Source organism: Callospermophilus lateralis, chromosome 17 (assembly GCF_048772815.1).
Source record: "Callospermophilus lateralis isolate mCalLat2 chromosome 17, mCalLat2.hap1, whole genome shotgun sequence".
Classification (NCBI taxonomy): domain Eukaryota; kingdom Metazoa; phylum Chordata; class Mammalia; order Rodentia; family Sciuridae; genus Callospermophilus; species Callospermophilus lateralis.
In genome coordinates, this window is record NC_135321.1 from 74302493 (window position 1) to 74321346 (window position 18854).

The 18854-nt window shown below is 40.3% G+C and overlaps 1 protein-coding gene across 4 annotated transcripts in view; it reads left to right on the plus strand.

Moving 5' to 3' along the window:
• The window catches only part of Spin1 (spindlin 1), a 67978-nt gene that overhangs the window by 162 nt on the left and 48962 nt on the right, over window positions 1–18854 (plus strand). Inside the window, exons 1-2 of one of the 4 annotated variants that reach the window (XM_076836822.2) lie at window positions 6000–6054; window positions 6362–6470. The exons of 2 other annotated variants lie outside the window; for them this stretch is intronic. The gene's annotated coding sequence lies outside the window, so the exon portion shown is untranslated. Of the gene's footprint in view, window positions 1–5999; window positions 6055–6361; window positions 6471–18854 lie in introns of those variants that run through there. One more of the 4 variants, XM_076836821.2, reaches the window with a different exon arrangement.

Here is an 18854-nt window from a genome sequence, read left to right on the forward strand (position 1 = left end):
TGGCCGGGACTCAGGTGAGCGCGGCCCGCGGGCCCGGGGCGCATTGTCCGCGGGCGGTGCCCCTCAGCGCCCCCTGCTGGCCGGGCGCGGCGGGCCGGGACGCTGCGGGTTGGGCCTGGGGCGGGCGCGCGCTCCTTTGTTCGTTGCCCCCACCCGTCCCTGTCGCCCCCGCCAACATGGCGGCTGCCCCCAGCCCGGCCCGGCCCCCGGCCCCTTCGCGCGCGCTTTGTTCGGAGCTGGGCGGGGGGCGGGGGCGGCCGCCGGCGGCAGCGCGGGCGGGGGAGCGTTGCATAACCCCGGCTGGCTGGGGGAGGGGCGTGGCGAGACCCCCGAGGGCGGCGGGCTCCCGGCTCGCGGACCCGCCCCGGCCGCCCCTCGAGGCCGGGGGTCGCGGCGGGCCGCTGCGGCGCCTCCCGGGGGCGGCGTGCTCCGGAGACCCCCCCGCCCGGTGCGTGTCGGCGGGGGGCGCGGTACCCCATCCTGCGTGACCTTGGGTGTGCGCGCAGGAATGCGCCCGGATGGCTGTGCGGGGCCGGGACTGCGCAGCGCGGGGTCGCGGTCCGCGGCGCCTCCTGCGCGGAGGGTGCGTTCTCTGCATCGGGGGTTCGCGTGAGCAATGGCTTCGGTCAGCGGCGTTTCCTGCGCATCTCGAAGTTTGTTTACGCAATTGTTTTTCTGTTGATTTGCTTCTTATAATTTGTGAATCGGGTTCCGGTTCGGGGGAGGGTTTCCATCCCTGGGACGTGTTTCTGCCCGAGGTAGAGCAGCTCGTTGGGCTGTTTAGCGTGTACCTCGAATCGCCGAGCCAGGTAACGTTTAAGCGGCTTCCAGGACTCCACTGGGTAGTGCGACTGGTGCTACGACGAGATCCGCACCGAAATGCGAAAACCTCAGGAACTTTGTGATGCTCGAATTTTCTGGAAGGAACTCTATGCAGTCTGAAAGGATTGATGGAGAGTACAGTCATCGCTTTCGGCAGAGCTTTTGTTAGGCGGTGACTGTTGAAGTTGGGGGTTTATACCTGTACATCTTGTGCCCTCGTGAACACCCTTAGAGGTGGTGAAATTTTGGAAAGGTTAAGTGAGACGAGGAGGCTTGTGTCAGCTTTTCTCCCCCACTTCAGCTTTAGTTAAAATTGTAACTAGTAATTTGCAGAACGTTCATTATCAGATTTGATAATTACATATTAAGATTGTACAATATGTTTACGTCCAAATTGTGGGTAGTGGGTTTTAGTTTCTTATGAGAAAGTGACATTTAGTTTTAATCTTTTAAGTGGTAGTTACCACTAGAAATGATTTTGAAATGGATCATGCAAAAGGGTCAGTGGATACGTTCAATGTATCTCCTTATGCTAATTAAAAAAAAACTCTTTTCAGTGATTCCCTCAGATATCAAAATCTGATGCTTAACTTTCTCACATGTCTAATATTTACATATAGTTTACACACATTGCAATTTTCCCATATATTTTAAGTAACCTCTAGATTACTTATAAAAACTAATACAGGGCAAATGCTATGTAAATAGTTTTATTTAGGCAATAAGGACAAGAAGGGAAAGCATGTACAGGTTTAGTACAGACACTGTTTTTCCCCCAGATATTTTCTGTTAGATTCCTTGAATCTCTGGTTGTGCAGATAATGGGAAAGCTGGACTGTCCTTTTTTTGATATACCTTAATTGCCAATTCAGAACAAAATAGCAGTATAAGATATTATTGATAATAATTTTGGAATCATTGCGGCTTAAGGTGGCATTCTTTGTGAAGCTAGTTCTCCCAGATGCAATAGGAAAAAGAAGGTTCCTTGAACAGTTTGGTTTGGGAAACACTGGTCTATACTTTTCTCTTGAGCATCACAATTCATTTTACCATATTGGAGGCGCTCAGAAATACTGCCATAGTGTTTTCCATAGTAGGCCCAGAACCTTTTGTTCCCAGTGGGACATCTGTGAATACCCATGAAATCCAGTAAACGGATGTTCCCTGGAATAGCCATGGTGAAATTGGGGTCATGGTTATTATCGAAGAATTAATTTACGATAGTTTAAAGATCTTAATTGGCTTTGTGATTCTAGAATTTGGCAACAATTCATTCTGTAGAAGAGAATGTTTTCCAATAAAATGAGCAGAAGAAGCTGGTTTTATTTTCTTGGGTCTGTTTGTCACTATGTGGCCCTGGCTGGTCTTGAACTCACAGTAATACTGGGACTACAGCCACACTGCACTGGGTTTATAGGCAGACTAGGACTGCCCAAAGTAGAAAGAAGGCAGAGTGGATTGGTCTGGTTGCCTCAAAGTTTCTTTCCTTATAAGGCCAGTACAGGGAGAAAACAACAGAGATAACTAATGGGTTACCACTAGATTTCTTCAGGTTACATTTTTGTCAGGTTTAAAGCAGAGGGAAATTCATTGTCATTGGGTTTAAAACTAGCTGGTTTGGAAATTTAGCTCAGGCGATTTCTATGAAAGTCAGATAATAACTTAGTTTCAGTTAATATGATTGGCTCCATTTTGAATTTTATGCTGGTCTGTTGTGGCCTAGAGGCAGAAGCCTACTCAAAAACAATGGCCTCTGGTAGTTTTTATCCAACAGTGTCATTGCACTGTAGCTAGATAGTGGTTCCCCATCCCTTTCTTGTGAACTTGAGGCTTTAATGATGAGGTTTGTGTTTACCTCTCAATCTTGTGGGTAGTTTCTTAAACGTGGCAATGTGGCCCTTACATTGAAGGAAAGTTATAGGTATTTTTCTTTTTTTTTTTCTGGGAATTGAACCCAAAGGTACTTTCCCACAGAGCTACATCCCCAGCTCCCCCCTCCCCCTTTAAGGTAGGATGGTCACTAGGTTGCTTAGGGTCTTGCTAAATAAATTGCTGAGGCTGGCTTTGAACTGGCGCATCTTCTACCTCAGCCTCCTGAGCTGCTCCTGGATTACAGGTGTGCACCATCCATCAGTAGAGTTACGGTCTTCCGCTGCAGGAAGTTTAATTACAGTGTTTTTACTTTTTAGTAGCTAACCTGATTGCACACGCTGTTACAACTTTACTTCCTAATTGTTAGCGTCTTTTTTTTTTTTTTTTAGTGTCTTATTGGTCCATGGTAGTACAGAACAGTGGGTTTCATGGTGGCATGTTTGTACATGCATGTAACATGCATGTAACATAATGTATGAAGAGTTTTACTCCTCACTAACTCCCTTTACCCTCGGGTCCTCCCTCCCTCTGATCCTTTTCCTCTACCCTAGTAGTTTACCTAATAGTTTTCATGATGATATCTTTTTTTTCCCCTGTAGCTTCCACAAATCACAGAAAACATCCGATAACTTGTCTTTGAGTCTGGCTTATTTCACTTAATGTGATGTTCTCTAGGTTAATCCGAATTGTTGTAAATGACAGGATTTTTTTCTTTTTTTGGTTGAATAGAAAATCCCATTATATATTTGTACCACATTTTCTTTGTCCAGTCATTTGATGAAGGACACCTAGGAAATTCTGGTTTGTGTTGTGATGAACATGGATACACTGTTGTCACTAAAGTATGCTGATTAAATGGATAAATACTGAGGAGTGGTACATTTGTTTCTTATGGTAGCTCTATTTTTATTTGAGGAACCTCTGCACTGATTTCCAAAGTGGCTGTACTAATTTACATTAAGAACCCCTCCCCCCACTCATTTATAGTTATTTGTATTCCTGATGGTTGCATTCTGGCTGGAGTTACATGGACTCTCAGGGTAGGTCTGGTGTTGTGTCTCCTGACCCCTGGAGTACTCTACCACTTATGTGGTGCTGAGAATCAAACCCAGTGTCTCATACTGAACCACAAACCCAGCCCTCCTCAGTCCTTTTTAAATTTTGAAACAGGGCCTTCCTAAATTGCGGAAGCTGGTCTTGCATTTGTGGTCCTCCTGTTTTAGCTTCCCCAGTTGCTGGGATTACGGGCTTGCACCACCTACTGGCTCAGTGTAGCTTTGAATTGCATTTCCCTGATTTAACTAAAGGTTTTGAATATTTTTTTAAGTAAGTGTTGGTCATTGGTATTGTTGAGGTGTCTGTTCAGTTCATTTGCCCATTTATTGAATAGGTTATTAGTTTTTTGGTGTTGAGTTTTTTGGGTTTTTTTATATTCTATATATTAATCCTCTGAAGAGTAGCTGACAAAGACTTTCTCTTATTCTATAGGCTCTCTTTAAACTGTTAGTTGTTTAGTATCTTTTCAAAAGTGTGTTATAAATACATGAAAAGAATACTATTTTTGGAGTAGTTGTGGATTATTTAGAAGTTAAAAATAATGCCTGCAAGCTTTTCTTTTGGTATAACTGCTAGGGACCTCAATTTGCTGAGGAGTATATAAATATAAATACTTGTTTTATTAGATATTTAATTAAATGTGTTTCTCTTTTCCTGACTGAGAAATTGGAGGAAGAGATTTTTGCTCAGTTATCTGGTAGAGTTTGGAAGATGTGGTATCATGAAGAGAACATAGAGGCTCTGGAGTTGGTGATCAAGTCAGGACCCTCTGGGTTGGAATCAGCCCCACTGTTTATTGGCCCAGAGCCACACAGCTGATTCATCACATGACCTTTTTAAAATTCAGTTTCTTAGCTGCAAACTGAGATGAAACCTGTCCTATAAGACTATGATGAGAATTAAATGAAAGGGATTCATTAGAGTTCTCAGTAAAGTTCCTGAAATATAATAACTGGCTCTAGTAAACCATTGATTTCCTTCCCCTTTCCAATTTTGAGGGCTGGGTATGTGGCCCAGTGGTAGAGTGCTTGCCTAGCATGTTCAAGGCCCTGAGTTCAATTCCCCAGCCCCCCCCCCCAAAAAAAAATAAAATTGACCCAACTTTGAGGTACTTATTAGTATTTTTTTTTATTTTAAAAGTTTTAAAAGTTTGCTTTTCAATTTTTAAGTTAAATCTTCACTTGGTTTCTCTTTTTTACAGGTTCTGTATGACTTTAGACATAAACAAACATGCAGAAGGGATGGTGGAGCAGAGGCCTGCATGAGAAAGGAGTCCAAAGACTATCCAGGATTTGAGTCTCTAAGATAGTTTTTGGCCCCTGTCTCTGCCAATTATCTTTTTTTTTTTTTTGGTCCGGGGGAGGTACTGGGGATTGAACTCAGGGGCACTCGACCAAATCCCCAGCCCTAATTTGTATTTTATTTAGAGACAGTGTCTCACTGAGTTGCTTAGTGCCTCATCTTTGCTAAAGCTGGCTTTGAACTTGCAATTCTCCTGCCTCAGCCTCTCGAGCTGCTGGGATTACAAGCCATTGTAGGTGTGCACCACCACACCTGGCCCCTGCCAGTTACCTTTTACTCTTTGTGTGTGTTATCACTCTTGTGGAATGAGACTTGCCTCATCAGATGTAACTAACCTTAACTGCAGTGAAATGTACAGTGGGCGTAGATGATGATGTTACAATTGTTAACACCACTTGGAGTCTCACATGGCTGATTGTTTAAGGGATGAATTTGGGGTCACGTTTTAAATTCCACAATCACATGAATGCAGTTGGAGTTATTTTTTCGTCTGGAGGAGACCCTTTGAAGGCTCCTAGGCCAGGATTGGACCTCTGTTTCCGAGCACTGGAAGGTGGGTTGGACAACTGCCAGTGAGGACCTCTAGTCTGTAGGGTAGTCTGTTAGAGAAGATGAAGTCGTTTGAGGTAAGGGGGAGTTGGTTCGGTGTTAGATTAAACATGTGATCCAGTAAACATGGACAGTATCCGAATGTTAGAGTAAATGAGGAGACTAGTAAGGTATTTCGAAAAATACTGTGTATGTTTTTAGACTATAATAGTTCTTTTTAAAAAGGCAGAACTTTTAAAAAAATATAGATTATATTTGTTTATAGTTAAATTGTTCTGGTTTCCCATAGTTATACCCTTATGCTTTATGTTTAATAGGTTTAATGTTTGGGCCTGTGTGCAAATGATGTTACTAATCATACATATCTGAATTATTGTTAGTAACTGCACCTTGATACAGGTGATGAGAAGAAAGAATGCTTTTTCCTGCTTACAAGATTCTTTTGGCCGGAAGGTTTGATTTTTTTCTTTCTTTCTTTTTTTTTTTTTTAGTTGTGCTGGGAATTGAACCCAGGTGTGCTTTATTTGCCACTGAGCTACATCCCCAGTCCTTTTTATTTTTTGAGATAGAATTGTGCTAAGGTGTTGAGACTGGATTCAGACTTGTCATTCTCTTGCTTCACCCTCTAGTGTAGCTGGGATTACAGGCGTGTGCCACCATGGCTGACATTGAATTGCTTTTTCTTTTGATGGTCATTGTAGATACATGGCTTTTTAGGTAGCCAGTATATTTTAATTAAATAGTCATTCTTTTTCCTCAGCTTGTCAAGACTACAGAGTGTCCAGGTCCTTTCAAGCTACTTCCCATTTCTTTGACATGATACATGAGTCTTTGAAGTTTTTCTTGCTTTCTGATTCAAGATGTCTGAGGTAAACATTGTTCTTTTCCTGTCAAATTTATATATAATCTGTTTCAGCTCTTATCGCTGGAGGGCAGGCTCTGTGTGTCCTTATTGCTGCTAGAATGTCTCTGCTTTCATAGGACAGATTTGGGAAGTATTCATTTTGATTTTAGTACAGATTACTGTCATAGGGTTTTTAACTTTAAGTCTTTTTGCTCCAACACTGAAAATTTGCATTTTTGTAATGTCAATATAATTTCATTATTCTTTGTGGACGTTGAAGTTTGAAAATAACACTAATGACCACTGAAGTAACTGTAAGTGTAAGTTTGGTTGCAGGTTTTTTTGTTGTTGTTGTTTTAATTTTTTATTTTTGTAGTGTTGGAGATTGAACCGAGGGCCTAGAGCATGCTAGGCAAGCACTCTACCACTAAGTATATATCCCCCGCTCTTCTTATTTTTGAGTCACAATCTCTCTAAGTTGCCCAGGCTGGCCTTTGCTTCAAACTTGAGATCCTCCTACCTCAGCCTCTTGAAGTAGCTGGGATTATAGGCATGTACCTGGCTAGTTACAGTTCTTTTTGTTCTAAAACATACCACATCATATTAGGATGTACAATTGTATTCTGAATTATAACTATTTGAAAATATTTTATTTTAGGTTGTTTGATCAGTTTGATAATTAATTTGGTTTATTTGCCTGAAGTCCTTAACTTTTTAACAATTGCTTTAATTTTGTATTGTATTTTTTCACTATATAAAATATTTACGTGGACATTTGTGTATTTGGAAATCAGAACTGTTCTAAGAAGTTCATTCTGTCCCTTAATCAGACGCCTCCTGCCTCAGTTACATTAGTTTCTGCTCCACCAGAATTTCAGTTTTCCAAATAAAAGCAATACATATTTTTATTTCCCTTTCTTATGCCATAGATAACACATAGTGTAATTTTTAATACAGTTGGCCCTGTGTAACCATGAGTCGTGCATCTAGTGATTCAGCCTTCAAAAAAAATTACATCTGGACTCAGCAAGTAGAGATTTTTTCTTGTCATTCCCTGAACAACTCACTGTAACAGATATTTACATATCGTTTACATTATATTAGGTATTGTAAGTGAGGTGATTTAAATTATAGGGGACCATTTGCTCAGGTTATATGCAAGTAATACTCATTTTATATAAGGGAACTGAACTTCTGAGGATTTTGGTATCTGCAAGGGTGAGTGTTGGAACCAATTCCCTGTGTGTGTGGAGGAATGACTGTATTCTGGAGATCTTTTTTTTTTGGTACCTGAAATTGAACCTCAGGGGCATGCACATCCCCAGCCCTATTTTGTATTTTATTTATAGACAGGGTCTCACTGAGTTGTTTGGGGCCTTGATTTTTGCCGAGGCTGACTTTAAACTTGCCATCCTCCTGCCTTGGTCTCCCTAGTATTTATAGGCGTGTGCCTGCCATCACGCCCAGCTCTGGATATCATTGTTTAGAAGTTCTGCTGCCACTTTTTGTGCTTACAACTCATTTACTAATGATGAACATTTGGGTTGTCTGTGCCCTGTTGCTGTTATAAATAGTTGCTGCAATGAATTAACCTTGTGCATATGTTATTTTTTGTGGTGCTGGAGATTGAACCCAAGGCCTTTGTGCATGCTAGGCAGGCATTCTATGTCAGAACTGTGTCCCCTGCCTGCATGTGTTGTTTTGTATTTGTGCTGGTATAACTAGCTTTAAGATAATGAAGTTGTTGAGTAAAAGGTAAATACATGTGTAATTTTGTTACTGTCAAAAAACTACATTTTAAGAAAGTCAATCTGATCATGTCAGTGGCTTTATTTAAAACTCTCAATGGCTTCTCATTGTTTTGAGGACAGAAATTTATAATGTGGCCTCAGTGGTATAAGAGGTACCCCCCCCCCCTTATATCTGGAGGGTATGTTCTAAGACTGCCAGTGAATTCCTGAAACTGCACATAGTCCATATTATAATATGTAATGTGGTGTATAATATATTTTTTCCTACTGTACAAACCTGTGATAAAGCTTAATAAATTAGAGTGCATAATCATTCCTTATTGGGGTAAATGGCCTAGTGTCACTCATTTCAGGGAATCTGTTGACTAAAGTCTTTGTGTAGGCTCAGTGCTTTCTGGTATAAGTTGCCATCAGTCAGGATACATTTTCTGTTTGTCTTCCACCCACAAGTTTAACACCTTTCCCATCTTATTGCATTATGGCTGTTAACTTGTAGGTTGAGGTTCAACAGCAAAACTAGAATGAATTTTTTTCCCCTTTTTTACAATTTTATTGATAATTCATTTTTGATCTAGATCTTGGCCACTTTAGCATACAGTTTTTTCTTCTTAAGTCTAGAACTTTCACTAGAGGATGCAGTTTATGTCTTCTGCATATCTGAATTGCCTCCATTACTGGGTTTTTTTTCTTTATTTTGTATCTATTATTAAGTAAGAGTTATTTGAACACAAGCACTGGAACAGTTGGCTAATAAGTGATTAATGGGCAGTAATATACAACATGGATATGTTATACAAAGGAATGATCATGTCTTGGGCAAGACAGCAGGATGGCACAAGATTTCATCACACTCAGAACAGTATGTAGTTTAAAACTTATGAATTGTTTATTTCTGGAATTTTCCACTTAGTATTTTCAAACCATGGTTTCCTGTGGGTAGCCAAATCTGTGGGAAGTATAATCTTGGATAAAGGGGGACTACTGTGTAACTCCCTTTGGTTGCATCCCCATCCTGTCCAGCATTTCCTTTGCATTCTTTGTTCCAGCTGTACGAGGCCTTTAGTCTTCTTTGCCCACCATTCTTTTCTTCTCCAGGCATCTTGGCAGTTGTTCTTTTTCTCTGCCTGAAATGCTGTTCTTTGCTTTGAAAAATAATTCCTAGGAAGTCTTTCTTAAGAGTTTGGCTCAAACATCACTTTTTCATGGGATTTCTTTTTGTATGAATAGAAGTGGAGAGAAGAGTCTCCATTTAGTCTATCACCTGCTACAACAACTATCTGTTTCCTGAAATTCTTTTTTTCCCCCCTTGCCTTCCTTGAAGTTGAAGTCCTCCTGGTGCTTTTCAAAATTCGTACTGCATTGGTTTATGAAATAAATTAATTTTAGTGTCTCAAAATGTTCAACTCCATCAAAGTAGAGACTTGGTTTTGCCTATAATTACTTTTCTAGTACTTAGTTCAGTGTCTGGATTGCAAGTGCTCAAACTACCCTTTGTAGTAGCTAAGATTAAATAGGAGTTTGAGGCTGTGTAAGTTAAAAGTCTGGTCTACTCTACAGGTTTCTATCATATAGTGGTTATTAAGTAAACATTAATTGTAATTTTGGGGGGTGCTGGGGATCAAATCCGGGTCCTTGCACACTCCTAGACAAGTGCTCTACTATTGGATTACACCCCCAGCTTTGTGTTCCCTGCCCCCAGAATCACAGGATTCAGTCAGAAAGTAGAACCACTAGGATGAATAAAGAAAAAAACGTGTGTGTGTGTTATTTGAGGGATTTGTATAGTGAATTAAGTTTACCCAATGTAGTAACTCTGGGAGTAGTTTCCATAAGACTGTTGTAGTCATGCTTGATTTGAAGTTAGAAGAGCAGACAGACATTTGGGAAAGAAGGATCAATGTGAAGTTAAGAGAAAAGAACAAGCTTGAAGCCACAATAATGGTGCAGGGAAAGCAATGCCAGTTTCTCTTGTTACTGACTTAGTTGTATGAGCGGCCTGGAAGAGGAGGGAGGGCCCTTGGCAGGTAGCTGAACATACATATTCAGGCCAGGCGTGATGGTACACAACCTGTCATCCCAGCTAACTTGACAGGTGGAGGCAGGGCGATTACAAGGCCCAACCAGGGCAATTTAGTGAGACCCTCTCTGAGAATATTTAAAAAAGGACTGGTGATATAACTCATAGTTAGACCACCCCTGGTTTCAGTCCCTAGTACCTCAAAAACTAACCAACCACCTACCTCTTTTGTCCAGGAGGTAGAGATGCTCAGAGCACCCCAAGGGAGAGGCTGGTTAATTCAGCACAACAGTGTGTGCAGAGCCATGGGATGGCTTCTCCTCCTGTGCTCTCTGCCCAAGACTGGTCAGAAACACAAGGGAAAGGAAATTCGGGGGAATGTAGTTCAGCTTAGCCAAATTAAAACATCATAAAGCAGAAGGATGAGCTCAGGATTGTAAATTCTCAGCTCAGTTTGCACATAGGAACCTGGAAATTTCAGTGACATTCCTAAAAGATGGTGCAAATGAAATTCCTAATTTATGAGTGACGGTATTGATTTTTAAGGAATTGGATCTTTTTTTTTTTTTTTTTTTTTAAAGAGAGAGAGAGAGACACTCTAATATTTATTTTTTAGTTTTCAGAGGACACAACATCTTTGTTGGTATGTGGTGCTAAGGATCGAACCTGGACCTCATGCATGCCAGGCGAGCCCGCTACCGCTTGAGCCACATCCCCAGCCCCAAGGAATTGAATCCTGAAAGTTGTTTTGGTAGTGAAATGGTCAAAATCCAATTAAGCTGGAGACCTTGAGAGCTGTTGTACTACCTTTGCTAGTAGGAATAGCGTTTTCAGTCCCCTCCTGGAAGAACTTCATCTCCCTGTGCCTGAACTGCCTGCATTTGGCTTCTTTTCCTGAGAACGTGAGCAACCATTATCTTTGTTCTAGACCTGTAGTGAGGTAACACTCCAAATCGTTGTATAGTTTTGACACTATATAGATAGGAACCTGGGACAGTATTTGTGGGACTAGATCTTTTTTGTGGAACATAAAGCTGGATCAGTGTATTGGTAAGTTGACAGTAGTGTTTCTGGATTCAGTGTGTTAACTTGAAGGATAGAAAAGGGCCTGAGTAACTTTATTGGTTGGCTGAAAACAGCCAAAATATGACCTGTACTAAATGAAGTTGAGATGCCAGAATTACCTTGGTATACTGTAGAAGGAAGGGATCCAAAAATTAGAGATATTTGCATGGGAGGATTTATTTGGAGCTCATGTCTTAGATTGTTTCTGTAAGAGATAAATTTGAGAGGAGAGCACCAGTGTCCTTGAGCTCTGTGGTCACTCTTTGAAAGTCTGAAATGACTGTGGGAACTATTGCCATTGAACTGGGATCCTTAAATGCAATGGGGATAACTGGACCTGTGGTGACAGGAGCCCAGCGGCCCCACCTGATTCACAAAGAGGAGGACAGAGGAGCCAAAACAGTAATCAAACAATCTAGAGTATGGTACTGGCTGGTTGATCATAGTATTCCTAGAATTGAAATAAAGGGATAGTATACTGAGGTCCTACTTGATTTAAGTAAAACAAAAACAAAAACAAAAACAAAAACTGGATCTAGTTAACAGAATTTTTACTAAAGTCGTCAAAGCAGAGGTTTTGGTGTTAAATTTGCAGGCTTAATTTATAAACTGATAATGAAGGGGGGGAAGCCAGACCCCTCAAAGAACTTTTTTTTTTTTTAAACTTTCTTTACTAGAGTGTTTGAAGGTGGGGTGGGGAAAATACAACCTGTTAATGGAGTTAGTTCATCATTTGTGTATTCTCTATTCCTATTTTTGCCCATTTCTTATCCAGAGGGGGTTAAATATCTTTCATTAATACTACTGCCATTGATAACAATGTATCAGAATTTTTTCTGATGGTTCAAGATAACATTGCTAATTGAAGTGGTAATAGTGTACCCTGTAATAATTCCTAACTTCCGACTATATTTCTTTTCTTTTCTTTTCTTTTCTTTTTCTTTTTCTTTTCTGGTACTGGGGATTGGGGTATTGGTGAATCAACTCTCCAGCCCTATTTTGAATTTTCGTTAGAGACAGGTGCCTCGCTTTTGCTGAGGCTGGCTTTGAACGTGCGATCCTTCTGTCTCAGCCTCCCGAGCTGCTGGAATTACAGGCATGTTCCACTGTACATTTCTTTGTAAAAACTAAAGATGCATGTAGTTTTGCATAATGTTACTGAACTAAAGTTTGGAAGCTCATCTCACGAAAAACCAATGTGTGAAAGATAAGCTTTGGTGGGAAAGGCATTGTTCGGTGGCTAAAAAAATGGAGAATTGTTGGTACTCCGGTAATCCCAGAGATTTAGGAGACTGAGGCTGGAGGATCGCAAGTTCCAGGCCAGCCTTGGCAACTTACTAAGGCTCTAAGTGACTTATTGAGACCCTGTCTCAAAATGAAAAAGGCTGGGGATGTGGCTCAGTGGTAAAGCATCCCTTGGTTCAATCCCCAGTAAAACCCCCTCCCCCATGGAGAAGTGGGAGCTTTGCTTGCAGATCAACTTCTTAACAATTCCAGCAGGTTGAAGAGTTATGATATAGGCTAGGAATAATGAGTGAGTGGACTATATATCTTGATATCTTTGGAGGAACTCTAGTGCCACCTCTTTTCACTCCTTTCATGGTTTTGGTGTTTCCAGTCATGGTGACTGGCAGGTGCCTTTAGCCTTGAAAGAAAGGCAAGTTTAGGTTAGTGTTACAACTACCAAGGTGCTGCAAGAAATCAAACACGTGATTGGAAGTGGGTGGGCAAGGTGGACTTTACTTCTGCCAGAAGGGTGTGCTATAGAACCTGGCTAGCAAGGGCTTGGGTGGGTGGGCAGTCCTCCTTCCTGCTCTTATTCCTAATGCAGCACACACCCTTGCTCTGATTGGAGGAGTTCCGGGTTCCAATCTACTTGATTGGCTAATTTTAAAATTTGGGTGGGCAAAGGGATTGGCTGTAATTGGACCTCTTATCCCAGTTAAGGCTAAATATTATATTCTGAAAATAGGCCACCAAACTTTCTATTTCTCAGTCAGGTTAATCGTATATTATAGTTTTGGATAAAATACTTTTCAAATGATCAGCATGTCTACACGAAGAGCTGACCCAAAGGTTAAAATGGAACAAAGGAGAGAGGTATAACATGAAGGCCCATGCCCTTGTCCAGTCTCCCACAGAACGCTTGTCAGGCCTGGGGGAGGAGTCAGTGTTTTCAGCGTAGGCTGCTCTATGGTCCCTGGAAAATAACCTGGCAGCCATTGCCACAGTCGCCCACAAGTCAAAGAGCTGTTACCTACAGAAAAGCTAGTGGGAGACTAATAGCAATTGCCCAACTGTGTGATCTCCAGAATTAGTGAGTTTTAGTAAACTAAGAACACATAAAGAAGAGGTTTATTTTAGCCTTTCCCCAGAAACAATATTATGTGCTTCACGTATCAGAGGCCAAGTTTTTGCCTTTCTCAAATGCAGTGAATAGGCCAAGTCCGAAAAGCTTTGGGAGTTAGGGGAAGAAGAGATATAATCAACAACAAATAATGCAGGAGTAAAATCCAGTGATGCTGGTTGAGCTCATAGGCAACATGAAAGTCATTGTTTAATGACAGTGTCATATTTCAGTTGGTTAGCACAAGTGAAGGATTGTTAAAGGATAAAGGAAATTTTGAACAGTTGTAGAGTGAGGGAAAGAGTGGAAAGGAGAGACTTAATAAAAGAACATTCTGATTTGGGGCTTAAAACAGTGCTATCTCTTCATGTCATTTTTATTTACCAGAGAAATGACCTTACTCTGCCTAGCTAGATTGATAATTGTGGGTGGGAAGAGAGTACCATTACGTAGTCTGGATAGGAAAAGAGGGCTTGAGGCTTTCCCATTTGTGCTTACGTCCCCTACCTACGTGAGCCTGCTCTTCTTACAGGTGCAGGTCTCTGTGCCAATGCTCTGCTCACATTTTCTCCTTCTCTATAAGTGTTTATTGACCCAGTATTGCCTTCATTTTGGATCTGCCTATTTTTTCTTCCTGAAAACTTTTGAAGTATAGCTGGGGATGATATTAATTGATAATTACTATACAAAATATTTGATAAACTGTTTGCAAACAAACAAACAAAAAAAACCAGAATATAGACTCCAAATTAATCAAGACATTAGATTCCAGTGTCTTTGGTGTGCACTGTGCTCACACTCCTCCCCTTCTGTTTGAATGCTGGTAGCCTTGTTAAAGAAGTATCATTTTCTTATACCCATTCTTTAGATTGAGTTTTTAAATACTTTGTTCCATTTTGGTAAATGACTGTTTTTGAAGATTTAATTTTTATGAGATTGTTTTTGTTCTAACAGTGATTCATAAGTGCAGCTAATGTTTAATCAAAACTATTTTGTGTAGAGGTATAATTCAGTATTTGTAGTGGTTTCTTGAACTTTCTGAAAATTTTTAGAAGTTAAACAGTGTTTAAACACCTTTAAAGCACACAGTAATTGACTGTTTTTGTTAAATAAGGTCTGTTGAATGATCTTTTTTATTTAGAATTCATCTCTGACTTAAAGCTGTCAATCATTTTTTTTTTTTTTAATTATCCTGGTGTTTAACCTTGTGAGATTTTCCTTTTAAATAGATTCAGCAAAAGATAAAAGTAATTCTGTGTACTTTTTATTCATGATTAGTCTTCATCACCATCTTTAAAATATTAGTCCATACAGTAAGTTTTGCCTTAATTACATAGTCTTTAAATAGATGGCATATTGTTTGTGGGACTGTAATTTAGTCCTTTTTGGAGGATGGTTCCCTAAATTTAAACAGGATTAAAAATCCACTTACACTCTTGACCCAGTTCCACTACTTGAAATTTATTATATATAAATCTGTATAGATATACAAATAAGTATGAGGTTTTTCATCACAGTAGTGTTTGTGATAATGAAAAATTAGAAATAGTTGTTCAATAATGGAATTAAGGGAAAATAAATGATGGTATTCATATACCAGAATGTTCTGCCACTTTTGAAATCAAAGAGGTTGAAAGCTAGATGTGATGGCAGGTGCCTGTAATCTCAGCTACAGGAGGTTTAGGAAGGAAACCACAAATTCAAGGCCAGACTGGGCAACATAGCCAGAAGTATTTTCCAAGGAAAAAGATTGGTAGGAAATTTATTTCATGAGAAACTTAACATTTGATAAGAGAAGCAGGTGTAGATAAAACTGTGCTCTTGGTGTTAGATTCATAGTAATCTTTACAATTATGGAGGAAGCAAAGGGGACAGAAGGTATTTATTGTGGGCTCAGTTCTAAATAACTTCTTAAACTTTGAGTTTAAGTTTAATAGCAAATTCCCCTTTGGTTTGAGCACTGTTGACTTCTGTAGTTTTTTTCTCCTTGTCAACTTTTAAAAAGTTTTTATCGTTATGTTTAAGTACAGAAGTAGTATAAAATTTTGTCTTTTTAAATATTTTTTTTGGTTGTAGATAGACACAATATCTTTATTTATTTATTTATTCACTCACTTACTTCTATGTGGTGCTGAGGAATGAACCCAATGCCTCACACTGAGTTCACAGCCCAGCCCAGAATTCTGGTTCTCGACAGACACTGGCTGTAACCACCACCCATTCATCAGGAGTGTCCATCAGGCTCCCTGTGATGGTGGTCTGTCTCACCATGTGTGACTGAGTAGTAGTTAATTTCTTTTCCTGTCGACAGATGTTGGATTAGTTCAGGTTTCCCCAGGAACAAGAGGATAGCAAGTTGAGGTTAGATTGACGAGAGCCACGAGACCCACACAGATCTGATGGTCGTGGGGGAGGAAGGGGAAGGGAAAGAGGGAATCTCAGGAAAGGTCTTAGGGCTATAGTGCCTTTCCAAGGCAGTTTGAGGCAGGCAGTCCTTCAGCCATTTGCCATTTAGAGGAGTCCTTGTTCTGTAGGAATAGGCCTACTTCAGTCACGGGCTGAAAGAACCTGTGGGAAGTATGAGGCCAGAGGGAAAGCAGTGATGGATTCAGAGCAGAGCCTCTCAGTCACTTGGTCACCTCCCTGTGGCAGGTGATCTGTGAGACTCATTTGTGTGATGTCACAGGCTAAGGTGAGTGGTATTGACATGAACATTCATGTTCTTGTTTTTTTGCCTGGTTTTCTGTTGGGTAAATTAAGGAATGGAATCACTGGGTCATATATTATGCCTGTGACAGGTACTAGTTGAAGAAATAAATCAAAGTGGTTATACCAATTGTTCTTCCCATTGCAGTGAATATTTTGTGGCTCCGTATCCTCATTGAGAATGTGGTATTGTTAGTGTATCCAATTTTAGACATTCCACCTGTTATGTACAGGTATCTTACTGTGGTTCTTACCTTCTTCTAAGTTAGGTATGGCTATGGGATTTGCCTTGGTAAATGAATGTGAGCAGAAGAGACTTTGTCACACAAACTGTAAGAGCAGTGGTGAGATTTGTCATGTTCCCTTCTTCCTGCCAGAGTGATCCTGTTTACAGGTGACCCAACTGTGTGGGGGGGGATGGAGAAAAGGAGGAGGTGGGGGGCGCAGGGTGTGTGTGTCTGTGTGTCTGTCTGTCTTAAGCAACTAAGATTTCTGAAGTTGTTCATAGTCCTTTCCTTCTCTCTTGTGCTGGGGATGGAACCCAGAGCATGGCGCGGGGGCTAGGCAAGCACTTCTGAGGTACACCCCATCCCTTTTTCTTAAGTAGACTTAGAGAAGTTTTAAGTTCATAGCAAAATTGAGCATGACATGCAGGCCTTCCCATATATCTCCTGACCCCACACATACATAACCTCTGTTATTAACATTCCCTTCAGATTGGCATATTTGTTACAGTTGATAAACCTGCCCTGATACATCCTTCTCACCACAGAATAGTTTGCATTCCTTGGCTTCTGACAGTTACAAAATGACCTGTACCCACTACTATAGTATCATAGTGGTCCTCTCTGAGTTCCATCAATCCCATTATAGTAAAAAAGCATAACACTTAAGCTTATGAAGCTTTTTGAAGCTTTATGGCCCAGCACATGTGCAGTTTTTGTGGTGCTAGGGATTGGACCCAGAGCATATGCTAGGCAAGCACTGTATCACTGTTAAGGTTTGATTCTGGAATGTCTTCAAAGGGTCATGTTGAAGGCTTGGTCCCCAGTGCAGCAGTGTGTACAAGTGAGGATTTGGGGTAGTGATTGGACTATAAGGCCTCTTATCTCATCGATGGCTTTAATCTATTGAGGGATTTGTATTTGAATGAACTGTTGGGATGTGGTAGAAACTGCAGGAGGTAGGACCTGCTTGGAGGAGGTGGGTCAATGAGGGCTTGCCCTGGAAAGGATATAATTTGTCCTTGAGCCCTGACTGCTCTGCTTTCAGCTCCATTTCTGCTGTGATGTTCTGCTTTATTATAGTCCCACAACAGTGGAACCCACAAACCATGGACTGGAACTCTGAAACTGTGAGCCACAATAGATTTTTCCTTCTTCAAGTTTTTTTTTTTTTTTTTCCCTCAGATATTTGTCACAGAGACAAAATATTGACTAAAACAACCAGTTTGTAGCTTTTAAAGTGTTTTATGTGGTTGGAAAGACTGTATGTCTGTTTGTTGGGTATAGTGCTTTGTCAATTCAAGTTGACTAATCTTAAATCATTGTAGCCTTAAAATTTTTTTTTCATGGTTTGGCCTACTGGTTCTATTGATTACTGAGATAGATGTGTTAATACAGGCTGAGTATCTTACCTAAAATGCTTGGAACCAGAGATGTTTTGAGTTGCCCTCCCTTCACCCTGATAGTGGAGATTTGCATATATATATATCTATAGATATATATCTATATATCTATAGATATATATATATCTCCCCCAAGTTCAAACATGAAATTACCCATAACCACATAGACTGAAGGTGATTTTATGCAATATTTATAATAATTTTTGCTTGAAACAGTTTTACGGTGTGGAATTCTCCACTGTGGCATCATGTCAGCACTCAAAATGTGTCAAATTTTTGAACTTTTTTTTTTTTTTGGTACTGGGATTGAACTCAGGCACTCAACCACTGAGCCACATCCCCAGCCCTATTTTGTATTTTTTTATTTAGAGACTGGGTTTCACCGAGTTGCTTAGTGCCTCAACGTTGCTGAGGCTGGCTCTGAACTGGAAATTCTCCTGTTTCAGCCTCCTGACCGACTTTGATTACAGGTCTGCGCCACTGCACCAGGCTTGAGTGAAGTGTTTTTTATTTTGTATTTTCTGTTTAGAGAAGTGCAAACTGTACTTTGTTTTTGTGTTTCCTTTTTCTTAGTTCTGATAATTTTTACTTTATGTATTTTTAGGATATGTTATTGGTTGCATTCATATTTAGAGTTGTGTATCTTAAGTGTTCTTTAAGACAACAACATTAGAGGTAAAATTTATCAACTTGATATTAATGTTGCAATATTATTTTCTTAATATTTGCTGAGTATCTTCTTTATTTTTTATTGTCAGTCTATATACTTAGGTTGTTGGTGATTCTCTTGTTAGGACCATATAGTAGGATATTAAAAGTCTTGTCAGTTGTTATTATGATTGGAACATTTGATCTATTTGACTTAGTTGGGTTTAAATATGTTAATGAGTTCATTT